Raw genomic sequence first — 17,856 nt, forward strand, 5'->3', positions numbered from 1 at the left:
TTAGCTTTTACTATCCAGATACAAACCGTATATTTTTAAAGGTTATAGACGGAGTTGATATAATAATAATAATAATAATAATAATAATAATAATAATAATAATAATAATAATAATAATAATAATAATAATAATAATAGTAATAATAAAAGAAAAAGAAAAAGTTTTAAACTTGCCCTGAAATTTGAAAAAACTTACTTAAAAGATTTCGGGTAAATTGTTCCGTACCTTCAAGACACACCTCTGCAACTACCAAAATTTTAAACTAGAATGTTCCATTGAAGTTTCATGTAGAAAGTGTTCTAACTATTCTATCAGTCCTTGTTTCCATTTTGTACTAATATGCAATAACACACTGAGCAAGGCTATGTGATAGTATGTAAAAAACAGTATCACGTAACAGTTTCAACACAAACTGTGTCTTCATCAGACTTCCACTCCTTCCAAGAGAAGACACAGTTATTGTGTTGAAACTGTTACGTGATACTGTTTTTTTTACATATTATCACATAGGCTTGCTCAGTGTGTTATTGCGTATTAGAAAGTATTCTAATGTATGTTTTAAGGAAAATAGCTGTAATGAATATAACTGAATATCACGCAACAGTAAGGCATATAATAAACTAATTTTTAGGATATGCAGAGGTAAATATAAAAGCTTTGCTACAAAACTAGCCTATGAAATTCAGTCTACAGAGCAATTGTTACTTAAAGAATGGTCATACATTATTTCGAGAATCGATACAAGACGGGAAATGTTTACGATACTTTTCGTCTCGTCTCGATTCTCATCTCCGAAAAGAGACGAAAATTATGAGTTAGCCTTGACCTGTCTTGAATGTAAAATGTTAATTCTCATGTTATTTTGTTTGTTTTAGAAACAAGATGAGAAATTCCTCTTCTCGTGAGTAACATTAAAAAAATCGAAATATTTTTTCCAAATATCATGTTTATGCTTGTAATGGTATGACCTGAGCGATAATTAGCTTCTAGCTTTTAATCTTCTATGAGATAATATTAATTAATATTAGTTTATATTATTCCTGAAGATTTGATAGTTCAAGTATTGAAACATCTTAGTATTCAAATATCTGAATATAATAAAACGTATGTTATCGCTGATCAATCGCCATCAAAAATCCTAAAGTAAAAAAAATGCAACGTGCATTCGCACAAGCACTTTGACCACTGAACTGCGATCGCTACGCGGTAAACGATTCGTCTTTAGTCTGCTTACGTTAGGTTTCTTTGTCTCTCCTTGCAAACTTGTATATTATATTTCTTAGATTCAAAATGTCTTTCGTATTTATTTTTTGAAGTCAGCAAAGTTTACATTAATAACTTGAGTTTTTCTTAAACAGTTGGTTCACAACTTAGTTTTTTCTCCACACGAAACTACAAATATGACACATTGAATTCTCATACTCCCCATTTCTTTCAAAGCAGTCGCCATTACCTGCTCAAAGACCTGGACTATTCATAGTAACCAAAATAAATTAATTTTTCGGAAGCGGAACTTTCACTTTCCGGATTTGGGAAAATTATGGAATTCAGTTAAAATCCCTCATTCATAAGAATTCCGAAACTCGTGAAGAATCCGGAATTTTTTAAATTCCGGAATGTTAACGAAATCAAAAATTTCTAAATTCCGGATTTTTCCGAGTTCTGGAATTATTCAAAAAATTGGCATTTTTCCGAATTCCGGAATTTGTCCGGTTTTACTTTCGGGAGTCCGGAAAGTAATAATTCAGGAATTGGTTATACGGAGTTAATACACAACCTTTCAGAACCTAAGCTAGTAGCTGTCTACAAAATAACAAGTAATGCAAAGCATTTTGTTTCCTGTAATACGTCATTTATTAAAATCTAAGAGCAGTTTCATTATCTAACCAGAAATTCCATGTATCTAGCTACTGGAAGCTGAGGTATGAAGAATTATATTGTGTCTTATCTCTTTGTGTCTTATACAAACCTGCAAACTACTGAACATCTAAACGGCTTTCGTTAAATCCAAGTTGTAGTACTCACAATTACATCTATTTGTGTCTATATAATCAGGTTAGGAAAGCTTAATATATGATAGCGTTAGTAAGTCTTCCTCTGCTCTCGCGTAAAGTTGTGATACGATCTACTACAGAATAAAAACCAATTATCAATTTAAACAAGTTGTTGTATTACGACACATAGCTGCCGCCTCTGTCAACTTTGGTCGATCTTGTTGACGCGACATATTTGCTTTTTAATACCACTTTCCTCGTTTACTGAACTATTCTGAAATATACTACTGTGCATGCCTGGTAGATAAATATTTCTCATGCCAATAGTTTCCGTTTTGTCCAAGGAATGTTCTTTTTATTATTCCCAGCCTGATACTTTTATTACATTATATGAAGAGCATGTAGGTCTAAATACCTCATGTATCGCATAGAATGTAGGTTTAACTCTTCCAGCAAAGAAGAAACATGTGATAATAGTATACAACCCACAGATTATACCTGGCAATACAGTGGTCGTAATCCCTTACGACACAGGGAGTGAGCGGTGCCCTACCCGTTGGTCTAGTGGCTAGCACGTGCGCCTTATTGTATGGTGTCCCGGGTTCGATTCCCGGCGGGAGAGCATCTATGATCTTTAACTGTCCTCGATGTTTCTGTGTTGGTGTCCCTGTCGTTATAAGTTATTAGAAAAATCAAGTTAAACGAGTGATCAAGGAAAATTAGCAATAAGTAAGTTATTGAAACACGTTCGGTGAGTCAGTTAAAAATAGAGGAAAATGAACTGGCTTTTCGCGCTGTCCATGCGAGTTCGAATCTATCTCGGCTTGATATTTTATCGATTTGAGATAAAGTATTGCTCTTTTCGCTACAGATAGTCACTCTTTACGTGTTTTTGCCGTCGTTCACAGTTAAAGTAAATGGATATTCTTATTCTTTCTACGAATGATGGATCTTCCCTTTGGTTTCATGACAAACATACACACGTAATAAAAAGACGCTGCCGATAATAATAATAATAATAATAATAATAATAATAATAATAATAATAATAATAATAATATGAAATATTAGTAGCTAACTGGCGTTTGTATTTCGACAATATAATTTGATATTATTAGGTGGAAATAAGGAAGACTGGCTGGCGCCGGCCCCCCTATTTTTTTCGATGCGCCCTAAGGGTCCACGGTGTCCAATGTTGGTCCCATCCCACTATAATATCCTGTTCTCTCGATATGTTATCGACATTTTGCCTAAAGAGGGCTCTGCCGTGGCCCCATTATTACCCATGACAATGACTCTTCATTCATTTTGCATTGAAATCGCTTATTTTTCTGAGTACTGTGAGTGCATACTGTCCAACGTTGCTCCCATCACTCTACAGTTTCCCGTTCTCTGGATATAAGTTCCTAATATTTTGTTTGTAAGGGTTATTTTGCGTTACAATCATTACGTTTGAAGAATTGAGGAAGATAGTGCCTTGCCACAAACAACACCTATTATTATTATTATTATTATTATTATTATTATTATTATTATTATTATTATTATTATTATTATTATTATTAGTGTTTTACATACTACTAATGTTACCTACCTTTATTTGCAATCCAATGTGTTACCAAAAAGCAAATCAAATAACACTCCTCGCAATTCACGCCACAGAACTCGAAATACATGATTTACAGTTCTCTGTGTTAGAGGGAAGCACATTTATTATAGTATTCTTTCACATAACACGTTTCACGAGTTACTTCACTTTCAACGTGTAATTTCATATCATCACTAATAATCATCTTGTTCCGTTACGATAATAACCCCCCTCATGCAAAAAAAAGTCTGACCGTAGCGAAAGGGCGTGAACCTTCTTTAGGCGACTAATCGGCTCCAATATTTCAATACGTTCCTGCACACAAATATTTCAGTAAAAGAGGAAAAGTTATTCAAACTTTCTGAATACCTATTTATGGCCGAAATTTGGTTCCCTTGGAACTTTTTAAGAGTTTGAAGGGCCGCCATTTTGAACACTTTCATCTGATTATTCTGGTCAACGAACTCATCAGGATATTTCAACAATTAAATGTTTGTGTCAAGTTTTGTCTGAATCCACTGAACATTAAGGTGGTTATGGCATTCACAAATACCGTTATATATATATATATATATATATATATATATATATATATATATATATATATATATATATATATATATATATACAGATAGATAGATAAATAGAACATAGAGGGAGAGAGAAAAAGTGTTTTGCTCCCTTCTCGCACCTGTGGTGCGTCTCAGCTAAAACGGATCCCTTTGCAAAACGTATTGACCAGCCTAACCTAAACACAAGCCATTTACTTCCTAACGTAGAAACGTGGTCGGCAGGTGTGAGGCATGTCGTAATTGTATTTTAGTAACCATGAGTATGGTCCACTTCCATGTTTTTCTTTTTACTTTTTGCAGCTACTTCGGAACGGTCAACTTTTATTCTTCACTAATTGCAAATGGCTTTCACATTCAAAATAAGAGGAATTTCGGTGGCATTTGTTCAGATATTCTTTTCTTTCGAAATGAAGAAAAGAATAAAAGCAATACATAAAGACAAAAAGTATTATCAGTACTAAACATTACCAATAATAATTGCTACGAAAAACTAAATACGACCACTTTTACCATCTCTCATGAGCTGTATTTATTATTAACAAAAAATTTTTAAAAATGTCCATTGCGAGGATTCGAACTGGCGTCCGTTGCATTTGTAAGCCAGCACCTTAACCACTACACCAAAATCACGGTGTAGTGAAGATTTAGTTGTTTGCGTATTTGTTGTATTTGTGTTTTATGTTCCCACTTCGGCAATTTTTACTCTTTTCTCTAAGTTTAACAGCTGTTTCTGGCTTTTTCTTTCAGTGTCGTCCTTTATTTACACTATGCACTATTCGTATTCATAGCGCGTGCCCCTTTGCAATGTTTATTCAGATTAAACTTTTCTTTTTGCCCCTCAGTAAAAATTTGATTGATTTAATTCTCATACTCTACACGGATGGAGCAAAGAAATGCCAGACTCGAAAAATAGGTGTACATTTACTTTCCTGACAGATAATACGTAAGGGGTCAGCATCTATGAAATTATATACCTCTATATTTGGGGTCACACTTAATTGTTTGTATAATTCGGCAAAACATAGAAATTCTAAATTTTGTATACTTGCTCGTCATGTGATGTGAGTAATGGGAAAATTCCGATATCATGGAAAAGGGAACATTTTCCATGTAATGAAGTGACGGAATGTTTCGTCGTTTTGAAACGCTGGTTTTTAGAGTAATTTCGCACACCATAGAAACGTCATATTTTTTCAGGCCGTGAAGATAGGAACATAGTTTATGTTAGCAGAAAGAGCATTAAAATTCGTTTTGGTTTGGCGACGCAAATCGAAAAAAATGTGAAATTTGTAATAGCTGTGTCTAGGACGTTGAAATTCCGAGGAGATTTTTATTCTGATTCGTAGTTTGCGAATCCGCCCTTAAACTTGAAACAAATTGTCGTCTTCAGTGTAAGAAAGTGCTAGGAATGTTATAAGGGGGCGTCTAATTGTAGACAACTTGTAGATATGGTAAAATCACGAAATTGCGTTCAAGTGTGTAGATTACAGCATAAGTAAGGAGAAAAATCGGACATGTTGGAAAAGGCTTCATCTTCGATTCAAGATGGCGGTTCAAAAGTTGTAACCATGAAAATTGTAAGTTGTTCTCACGGTAGGACAGTAATGTTTTGCTATAATCTTAAGGATAAATTGCAGTTTCAATGAAGAAACAAATCATTGGAGAAGTCGCCATCTTGAATGCAAAGATACCATGTTGTTGAATTGGTTTGATCTGCCTTGTTATGGGTTATGTTAAGCATAATATTACATATATAAATTAACGTACGATCATAGCTCATTGATACGTGTGGGCTTTCTAAGTAGGAGGTCTGTGTTCTACTCCGGACTAAACGGTTTTGTATTTTTTGTTATCTCCATTTCTTCGTATTAGCAAAGTACTTTCTGTTGGTATTGCGGGAACGAAATATTTTCATTATTACATACGTAGAGGGAAAACATATATTTATACGGCAACTTTTGAGATGGTCCCGAAACGAGGCAGTAAATTCGTGTGAAGTTTCGAGACGATGCTGAAGTATTTAAAATCAAACGTATGTAACTTTGGATATGGAGCATCACCAGTGTGTCTTTCAGGAGCAATGTTCCGGGAAGGGAATTATTAAGCCCGGGGCACTGCTGGTAATATTCTATTTTTTATTGTATTACAAACGTATTATTTTGATCTCCTCCAGGGACGCTCTAAGGAGGTAGTGTCCCCCAAAAAGAGTAGGATAAAACATTGGGCATCATTTTCACAATATACTGTCTATGAACAACCGGTGTCTAGGAACAACGGTTTGGAAAATAGCCATAATAGATGTTAAAAAATAAAAGCCTTTTGGCAGTTGTGTGGTGGGCAGCGTAAATAGCTATAATATATGAGATACAAAGAAAAGTGCTTCTTTTGATTCAATAGTTTCTCTGGCGGGAAAGGTGCGAATGAAATACCGTGTGTAATGGAATCAGCCTTATCGACAATCAACAAATGTTAACAAAATACAAGTTTGAAGTAAGAAAAAATAAGAAAAAATCGACGAGGATCAAACCCAGGTCTCGCCGGCAATAGTCTGACAGGCTTTCACTGGACTACTTAGTTGCTTTGAAGTTCATATTTTCAAGTTTCTACTTAGTACTCACATGGTACATAAGGGGTCAGCATCTATGGAATTACACCTCTAAAATTGGAGTACTAATGGCATTATGTATGCGTTTCCTACATTACACAATTGTAATACATTGTAATATATTACACCGCAAATGGTAGTGTTTATGAAAATGCTATATATAAATGTTTAAAAATCCTGCAACAAAATTTATAGTGTAAGGTTTATTAAGTAGTAGATTGCAAGACTGTCTGCGCTATTATGTGGTAGAAAATAAGTACTGTTTTTGTCTCTAATACGTATAGATGTGCGCAAGGCGCGCATTAAGACATTTACATGATTGTCAGTGCACACGTAGGAATATAGTTCTTTTTAATAAATTATATATTTGCTGTTCAAAATGAAATTCAGGAAATAATACGCGTTGGATTGACGTATGTGTTGGTGATAAGTATATTCTTTAAAGAGAAGTAATTTCTCCAGAATAGTTTTCGAGAAGTTGAGAAAGTTCATTGCAAGGCGATGACCGGGGGTCTGGCGGCTGAGAATAGAATTCAAAATTTCTGTCTAAGTCTAACAAAAACAAACGTACATATATCAGGATGAATTAAATATATATTCTAGCAATAATTTCATTGTTGCACTTATACTGCAGAAATTATACCTAAAGAACTGCATAGAATATTTTATTGTATAGTTGATACAAGGAAACGGTGTTACATACTGTTTCAATTAATTAAATTTTGTTAAACTGTATGAAAAATTTCACATTTTGACATCTCTGACGGGTCTTTTACATTCAAGCTGTAGTAGCGGGTAGCAAAATGACCATATGCAAACCAATTATTAATTATCTGACGAAAAATAATATAGCCATATGAATAAAACGAGAAGTGTGGATCCCAAGAACTACTTGTTGTATCACAGAAATAGCTGAAATTATTGCTCTGTATAAGAATAAAGAACAATTATAACAATTATATAGGTTATGGAGTACTAATGATAAGACGTGACAGCTTCAGTAAAATGAGTGCTGAAAAGAGTCCTTATTGTTGCAAATGAAATAAATGAGATATGTGTATTCATATAATGATTTGAGAAGTTTTTCTTTGAAATGGATTAACAGATGAATTGTGTTCTCCATGAGCAAGACTTAGTCGGACCGATCGCGAACCGTGGAAAATTTGAAGGACGATGGCAGCTTAACGTACGATACCGTCACGAAATTACACGAATACCGCAATTCTACAACCATGGTGGTAATAAGGCTGCATCCGCCGGTTTTCTTGCTCTGAACGGCTAGCGCCGGTTTGAAACCACAAGTATCGCCATTAAACTAATACATGACTGCTTCTTAACCGCCATTGCAGACTTGAAACCACTACTACCGCCAATGCCGGCTTGAAATCACTACTACCGCCATTATCCCGCCACGTGAGTTCTTCTCTGCCGCCTTTAATCGACTACTCCCAATTTCACCAACAACGTATCGCATTGTATTTATACTCTGAAAGTTGTCTACTATTACATTGCTAATATACAATATAACTGCCGTTTCAGCGTATTTGTACGTTAATTTGACACCATAGATCTTCTTGCTAGTCACAGACGACTAGTTGCCTCCTAAAGTGTACACCCCTTTATATCGGTAAGTGGAGTGAAGGGATGATGGCTATTAGGTACTTGTGGGTCAGTACTCTTACATTAATTAAACTTTACTTCAATATTATATTGTACATAATCGTAAATATATTGGGAGGATATTAAACTTTATTTCAACATTATATTGCAGATAATCATATATGGTGTATATTGGGAGGACATTTACTGACCAACTGAGAATTAAATCATATAAAATGGGAAGCAGTGGACATTATGGCCTTTAACCATAATCACAGTTTGTGTTGAATGGAAGTGAATCGAAATGAGGTGCACTAGAAGCCACAAGAACGGATTTTGTTAGAAATACAGATGTGGGTTATTTTCTGATCCGGGGAACGCTCTGGATCTGATGGAGACAGGGAAAACCCAGTTAGGCAAGAGGACTTCTGTGCATAATTTGTAATAAAGCAAGGCTATGCCGTGTCAGTGATGCAGCCTGTGATGAAAAGATGAGCAGGGCTGTCAGGTCGGAAGAAGAAGTAGTAAAAAGTAAACAGACGCGAAAGAGGGGTAAGTCGGAGAAGGACATTTGAAAGATTTAAAACAAAATTGTGTATTGTATTGTGTGCTGTGCTAGGAAGATGGATACGGAAAGCTAATTTTAGGGCGTACCGTTCTGGAATTTGAAGCATTGTATAGAATGAGGAAGCAGCGGAAGTCGAGGCGATAAAACCGAAGATCGGAACTGGGCAGTTAAAAACTTTGTAAGTTGTTAAGAGTGTGTGTGCTCCACTCCAGGTAGTAGTTGTGATAAGGCGTAAATGGTTGAGGCGATTGTAGGCTTTGGTGCAGATATATTTGAACTGGGCAGCCCATTTAAGATGTAAGTAAAAGAATATATCTAAATAAGTGACCGTGTTTTAAGGCTGAAGGATAACCTTGCCGACATGATCATAGGAGTTGAAAGATTTGCGAGAAACGCGGAAGGGTTTATTCGGAGGAAGATATATGATAGGCTATCTTTTCGCAGCATTGAGTATTAGTCGCCAGCGTCTGTACCATGACAGAAATCTATCAATAGCAAGCTGCATTGTGCGATTTATCTCTTGAATAGTATTAGCTGTTGGAAGAAAGGGTTTGTATCGGCAAATTGGTATGCTTGTATTCCCTGGTAATCGTGGAAAATCGTCCACATATAAGAGGTATAATAATAGAGGTAACAAAGAACGTTGATGTACACCGGAATGAGGAAAAACGGGATTAAAAGGTGGTTGTTGAGAGCTATGCAACTATTAGGCGGCAACAGAGAAAGTGAAAGATTAAACGGATATAACATAAGAGAATGTCTAAAGAAAAGAATTAGTATATAAGACAAAGAAGCCATACTTTATCAAAAGCTTTTTCCAGATAGAATAAGACGAAGCACGAAAGATTAGATGGGGTATACTGTATTGTGATGTTGGTCGTTAGTGCGTAAGTTGGCCATTTATACTGTATGAAGGCCGAAATTCTCCTTGAGAAAGAGGAAGGGGATTATGAGCTGAAAGATGATGTAGACGTGTGGCGAGGATTCGTTCCAGAATTTTGCTGAATAGAAGAATGAACTGAAGAGGCCGGTACGAAGAAACAGCATGGGATGGCTTGTTTGGTTTGTAAAACATCAGAGTGAAGGATGATTTCCAATGAGTCGGTACGAAGGTTCTGCGCATAATAAACGTGTAGATAGCGGGAAGTAAATGAAGAGTTTACGGAAACTCTTTAATATGTCGATAGGAAATGTGGTTAGAACCTTGAGTGGAGTTGCGTTTGCTGTCGACTGTGCTGCGTATATCTTCCACCGTAATACGTGCTGTGAGAGGATTGTTACCAGGCGAATGGTGATTGAGATTGGGTTGGAGATCTGGTGATGAAAGATTTAAGTTATCTGCTGGATGACAGGAAAGTGACGAAAAAGGGTGGATTGAAGTGAAAATTTCTTGAAGGTAATAAGTGAAGGCGTTTGCTTTAGCTGTTCTGTCCGCAAGGGGTTTGTCTCCATCTGAGAGAGGATCAGGTGTGCGAGAAGAACGGCCAACGAGTTTTGTGGAATCTGTTCCAGTACTTTCTGCGATGAGTGGTGCTGGAAAGATCATTTCAGATGATGATCCAGGAAAGGCTTTATAAACAACAAGGTAGTTATGAAGAGTGAGGTGATAACGAGGGTGGACACAGAGAGACTCAAGGTTTCCAGTACGAGTGAGGTTTCGATAATATGCCTGGGAACGTATAATAGCGTAAGATACTGTGAAGGAAGATCTGGTTTGTAAGCTTGTACGGTGCGAAGCGGGATATTCTAGGTAGAGGTTGTGTGGTAGGAAACAGCAATAGTATCGATTGCAACAAAAAGGTTATCTTCTATTTCAGATTCCGGGACAAGTTCTAACTGATGTTGAAGTAACCGTTCCAGTTGGCTTTGTCGAACATGAGGTAAGAACGAGGGTAGGAAGAGTGAGGTGAGAAGCAGAACGTGGGTTTGTGATAGTCAGGAGTGGGGTCTGCATATGATCACTGCCGAGATGATCCAGGACATCTAGCCTACAGTGTATCTGTAGATTAAGAGAAGTGATAACGTCACTCGACGTTGTGTTAGTACAAGGTCGAGTAGGCTTGGATATTGGATGAAAGTAGAAGGTAGCTGCGGAAACCTTGTTGATTACGGAAACCTTGTTGCGACTGTGCAAATTTAGATAATCTACAATTTAGATAGTTATCTGAAATGTATTGAATAAACTGATATGGAAGAGGGTACCAGGAACGTATGTAGATTATCGCAACTGTGATGTTAACTATGAAGTAGTAAGTACATGCTCCGATAAAGGATGTATATGAAGATTAGTGCGGCGTAAAGGAAGACATGGAGAAAACCTATGGCAACCCCACAAGTTGCCCTCATCCTGGTGCCAGGTTATCGTATCGAAATATGCTACAGTGTGACAGATGTTGGTGGGTGCAGGCCGTAAGATGAGTATCGTTCATAACAAAACACGCCAAATGTTTTTCGAAAAGGAGCTGTTCAAATAAGATTTTTTGTTTTGGTAGAGAACGAATGTTAAGGAATAGATAAGAATTGTCCATAATGATCACAAGATATAAGATCTCGGAGAAAGTCCTAAAGTTCTGTTTGCAACGGATCGGAATATAAGTAAACATTCTGTCCAGAGTACGTGGCTGTGAACTTGATGTTAAGTATGGCTTTGGGAGCTGGTTGAACCTGGCAGAGAATATGGTTACGAAGCAACGGATGAATATTTTTTAGAGTAACGGTGGAAAATGATAAGAATCGGGTGATTGGCTGAGAGATTTCCTGAGGAACAGATGCTGTTTGGGTAATATGCTGTTTCTGTGGTACTGTCAATTACGGTTAGAATGGATCCTTCGGTACTGTCAATTACGGTAGGTTTAGCCTTGCGTATATATCCATAGGTAGCAGATCCAGTTTCGTTGCAGGTGGGCCATTTAGGAGTTTGTTTAAGGGTGCCATGAGTGTGAGTGCAGACCCAACATTAAGTTGGTTTGGACTTGCTCCGGTCAGATGATCGTTTACATTTTTCACTTTTCACACTGCATAGGAAGTGGAGCAGGAGAACGAGAAGGGTCGACACGATGACGTTTACGATACATGAAGGACCCATTCAATAACAGAGATTTGATGGTGTTGAGTGAACTCACTAAGACATGATCCATGTGTGTGTTACTTGAGCGTTTATAATACGAATGCATTTCATGATTGAATGTCCATCTAGTGTGAGTTCCTAACTTATTTCTTCATCAGAGAATCATGGGTCAACTCCTCGAATGACAACAAATAATGCAGTTTGTTTTTGGAGTGGCGGCGGTTGCTTGGCCGATTGAGCATTGAGTACAGAAAAAGAAGCGTTTTTACCAAATATTCCATAGGAATAGGTGTTAAGAATTGTGGATGCGAATTTATCATTTGGCGATTTAACAATGATACCTTTCTGGTTGTAGACGACTTGTGTGATACTTGTCCGTGGGATGTGTTAAGTAATGAGATGATACAATTTCTTGAGTTCGAGATACTGAGAATCGAATTTGGTGAGTAGAAACGAATGAACACTTTGATTAACAGAAGTAAATGCAGAAGTTAAAAAGGTCCATGCGATGAGAAGAATCTGATGCAGGGAGGATACGCTACGGTTGTGAAGTGGCTTTGGTTGAGGTGACTGAACCTGATTCTGATGAACATTGCTACGCATGGTGCGTTTAGAGCTCTGCCTTCGCTTGTCGGCAGATGCTGACGGAGTGTAGGGGCCCAAGTAGATATTGAAAGAAGCGGTAGGTATAGAAGCCATTATGATGAGCACAATAAACACAAAGCACCTTTTAATTTGTGGTAAACAGGTAGAGGTCAACCATTCGGATAGTCTATTATGTGAGTAAATGCCCGAGTCTAAACACGTCACCACGAGCTAACCTTTCCTGGGATAATTCTGATAACTATTTTTCACTAAATATTCTAACTGATAACTATTGCTCACTATTTCTGACGAGCAAGTCCTACAATCGAGGAATGGGTTAAAAATGCCGTGTATGTCATTTGGTACGTCACAGCTGATGTCATAGATACCACTATTGACCTGGAAGATCAACGGGAACATAGATATGGCCCTCTGGACATATCGGAAGTAACTAGTAAATGTCAGTAAGAATTTTTAATTGAAGTAATATGCACTAGTGTAATCAACACGAAAATATTCCTGTAAGTCAATGAACCGTATGACAACAGTTACATGAATAGTAGCGGTGCCACCTGTTATTCTTATTTCCTAGCACATACGAAACATATGAGAGCAACAGGTGGCAGAACAGTTCATAGCAAACGTTACACACCTCTCACCATCATTCAGCTTTCATTCACCATCATTCGTCGAGAAATCTCTATAATACCGCCCGGCGGGGAAACGACAATTTCGCTTCCACTTCAGCGCTTTTTCGCACCGGTGCCGGTAGTTATGTTTCCTTCACTTGGTCGGCTATCCACCAAAAGTGACGACAGAAGATGATGGTTGGCGGCATGTTGCACACGGGGTTTTAGCCAGTGAACGTAACCGGAAAAATAGGAACTTAAAAATAGTTACAGACCAAAGCGAACTCTATTCAATAGTACTACGCAAGTAGTGTTCAGGGTGAAAAGTTACCTCCCATTCCCCTTGCACTCAATTTCCCATGCTCCCCTCAAATTTTAAAAAAAACAGCGTTACATTAAAAATTATGATAACACTACGCGCAATAAGAATTCTGCCACCAAAATAATCTACATGTTTCCCGCTTAACTCAGATTAGACTATTTTTCAATTCCAACTATGAACCAACTGAAAATGTAATATTCATTTAAGAGAAATATGAATATTGATGCACTACTATAAACGTATAATCGAAATAGACAACAGAAAACTTGTTTTAATCGAAAAAAGGTAATCAACATATAATTCGTAAGAATTGTAATATGCTTCCATTTACATAAAATATATATTGTTAGGATTGCCAGGAGAATAATGACAGAAAAACTCTGTCCCACACCACATTGTCCAACGATCAATCCTTTTCCAGAGAGGAAGCTTTGAGGCAAGTTCGAAAACATGGCTACCGATAGCATTAATACTCCTGTACGTTGTACACGAGAACATAGAAAATATACTAATAAGTAATAAAATATACTAGAATAAATAAATTAGGAAACTGCCGTGCTAGGGATACAATTATTTACAATAGATAGGTTTGGACTTTACATATAATTATTGCAGGACAGGTAACAAGAAAGCTTCACGAAGATTGCTAAGTCGTGCAAACACTTCTTCTTACAACCTGAAACCATCATAGACACATCTGCCAATACCGACATGAAATAGCTACAAGGTCCTTTCAAACCTCACGGATGATACATTAAAATATTCCACTCCAAACACTAAACTCGAGAAGGATGAGAAAATATACGGTATGGACACTACCTCAGACGTGACCAAACTTAGATACACATATATGTATGCCCTCATAAACAGGGCTATACATTACAACAATTAATAACTAAAGCTTTCAGCAAAAATATCTAATCATGAAAGGATACACAAAAGTGAAGTGAAAGCTTCAGGAAGGTTACTAAGTCGTGCAAAACTTTTGCTTCTACAATGAACTACAGTATGAGCGCGAAATCAGGAAGAAAGCAGAGACCATCAAACTATTTATTCGTCACCTTCAAATTGATACCAGTATTGAAGACATCACAAGAGCACTCCTGAAAAAAAGGTTACTCAATAGTCTATGTTTCACAAATGTGAACTCAGAATTGGAAAGCCAAGTTCTATCACACTATTCTTGATTACATGAAAGAAGATTCTAAAATTACTAGAATCTTAAAAAAAGGCTTTTTGCTACATATTAAAGTTTGCATAGAACCACGACAAAAAGACATTCTTTGCCATACTTCAAATGCCAAAGATTTGGGCATACGCCAAGCAAATGCCTAGCTCTTCCTCAGAGGCTTTAAAGCACCCTCTCTTCTTGAACATACCATCCAACAAGAAGACCTACGACAACCCAGCTAAATGAGCCAACTGTAAAGACGCTATTTTGCTAATTATTGCGGATGTTCGCAAATACAACAAATTCTACAAACAAAATGAAAAACATCAGCAGCAAGCACAATCTCACATTCAGCACCTCTTCAAGACACCACTGCTGCATCCACGTCAAGATCTAAACCTAAAATATAACGCACTATTGCAGCTGCAACACGTTCCTTGATGATAATTCACAGTCTGAATACATCATCCAAACTGTTAACGAACTTCTCCAACTTTTGAAGGATTTAAACCTGACCCACATAGTATACACGCTACAGATCTTCATGTCAATGATAAAAGAGGCCCCAGATTTGCCACCCTCATGGGTTTCTTTTCTGAACCATTCCCATGTAGTCAAGAAACTTTCTCAGCACTTTAGCACTTCATTGCTCGTTTTTAGATGCATTTTTTTGTGTTTAATTGTGTATTGTTCTGTATTTATATTTTGTGATTTTAAATTGTACCCAGTCAAATACATCAATAAATAAGTAAATTGTTACCCCTTTGGAAATGAAACCACAAAAACTGAATACTCACGCACAAAGAGAAGGCGTTACTTTCTGCGCCCCACTTATCTTGAGATGGAAAGGATGTTGCACTTTGAAAAAATCGTACTTGTTTCATTACTTCTGGGTTCTGTGAAGTTTGCAGTGAGCAGATGGACACGGAGAAGTGCTTGCTTTGTGAACAGTCTGAAAGAAGGTTAAAAAAGTAATGTGCGTGACCAAAGTAAGATGTCTCTTATTAAAGCCACTTTGAATAGGGATAATCATCACATCTCGTTTGGAAGAGCAAGTTGTGTCATTTATTGTCCATGCTTCATACAGAAAATGATACGCGTGAGAGAGATTATTAAAATTTGTTATACTAAACAGTTTGAAGATCAAACATCTAAAAGGAAGCTCAAGTATGTAAACTTTAATATTATAACGCAGAGCTCATTGTTCAGAGCCTGTACTTGTAAATCGTACTTTAACTTTGAAATGTACGGAAAATACACGAAACGTTCGCACTATTGAATTTAGAGATATCATTTTGAGAAGAGCTGATGCGAAACACGATCAGTGAACAAGGATTGTTGTCAGTAAAAGAATACTTGGTTGCCTCTGAGATTCATTATCATGTTATCTGCAGCACCCAATTTGGTACAAGTAACGTTCATACCTATGCTGGTAGGCCCATTATATTTTCGTCTGGTGAAGCAAAGGGTATGACCCATCAGGAATTGGGAGGGCTTGGCTGAGAAGTTTGAATGAATGAGCATAGCATTATCATTTGTTTTGTTGTTTGTAGATGTCCATGAATAGTTATAAGTTACTTTCAAAAGAGGTCGCGTGTCACAATTTGTTTTGATCAGTGTACATTTACTTTCATGGAAAGTGTTCTTGATCGCTGGATCTAGTACTATGCGATTTTCTTCTATTCCCTGCAGCAAAGTCGATCCCCATGAAAAATATTTTATTTTGGTTCAATTTAGTTCAATAAGAAAATCATCGACTTACGTTAACTCATATTGAAGAGCTTGCAGCATTAATAACAATAGTAACAGATCCGATTGCACAAAACAGTATATGAATGTCGAAGAGAACTGCTTCCAAAGTAGTGACTAGGAGATTATTCCGTAAGTAACAGAATTCATAAGTGTAGCACGTGATTGTGGTATACCTCTAACAGGAAATCTACTTTAAGAATTAAAGTAAAAATTTCTGTAAATTGACACTTTTGAACTATTTGTAAGCTTTTGCTATGGTATTATACTTTATGAATGTATTTGTCTTTCAGTCGATGCGATACGATCATTCGAAGCTGCTCATATAACGGAATGAAAGGTGATTGCTGTTTATTTTTCAAGAACTCTATACACGGAGAATTTAGCTCCGTATCAGGAAGAATTTCGGATTTCGGGTAGGTTGAATATGATTCCCAGATATAAATTTTATTCCAGCAAATTTTATTCTCTACTTTATTTTGTAAATTAGTGTTTTACTCTCAACCAGTGTAGAATGTCTTAAGAATAAAATGTTTTCATGAAATTCTGGTTCACATTAAACATGGATTATAATATTAGTATCTAAATGCCTGTAATAACCATGTGCTTTGAAAGATTATTTATGGTTTATTTTAATTGATACAATACTTTCGTCACATTACACTCACACACTCACACACACACACACACACATATGTATATATGCAATCCAAGTTTATTTAAGGAAATCTAGATTATATTTGTTTATTACTTTGAGAAATTAGCAATTGCTCAATTTACACTTCCCCAATTTATAAATATACAAGTAAAATTCCTAATTCCCTTAACATTGAACCTTTGGCAACTACGTATTATGAATGAGAGGACGGAAAGAAATGAGAAAATGAACAGGACTTACGAACACAGATGACACTTTGTTGTTTGAAACTCTCAGTTCCTCTTTTCCTATTCATTTGGATACTTTTAGTACAAAACAGTCATTTAGCATTAAAGCATAAAACATTTATAATATAACTTGCCTAAATAGCAGTTTGGTCATTAAGAGACTGATAGATACCTAATTTGGGGAATGTTTCTCCACCACCAGCAACAAACCTGGAATTAGAGTATGATTTTCATTATATTATAAATATTGTAAATGTAGCTCATAGGTATATCCAAATTATAACTCGAAAACCAATATTCATTTTAAGGTGCAGTAGATGAGGATAGATAAAGTGAAAATTAATTTAGATTGTCTGGTGTTGTCACTAGATGTTTCGACGTATTTACTGTACAACGTGTTATCTTTCTCCAATGTATAACACTCCATTCTCTCCTCTCTGTTCTCTAGCTAGTTCTTCCTCACACAACTCTGAACGAAGTACCAAGAGAAACTCCAACCAACTAGTTTTGTTTCCCGAATT

The 17,856-nt window shown here is 36.5% G+C and overlaps 1 long non-coding RNA gene across 1 annotated transcript in view; it reads left to right on the top strand.

Moving 5' to 3' along the window:
• The window catches only part of LOC145684679 (uncharacterized), a 38,243-nt gene extending 21,249 nt beyond the window's left edge, over positions 1-16,994 (top strand). Inside the window, exon 2 of the long non-coding RNA XR_014131359.1 lies at positions 16,744-16,994. This is a non-coding gene — a long non-coding RNA (uncharacterized LOC145684679). The remainder of the gene's footprint in view (positions 1-16,743) is intronic.
• Positions 16,995-17,856: the final 862 nt, after the last annotated feature.

The sequence above is a fragment of the Thermobia domestica genome, chromosome 5 (genome assembly GCF_964235325.1).
Source record: "Thermobia domestica chromosome 5, izTheDome1.hap1.1, whole genome shotgun sequence".
Lineage (NCBI taxonomy): Eukaryota > Metazoa > Arthropoda > Insecta > Zygentoma > Lepismatidae > Thermobia > Thermobia domestica.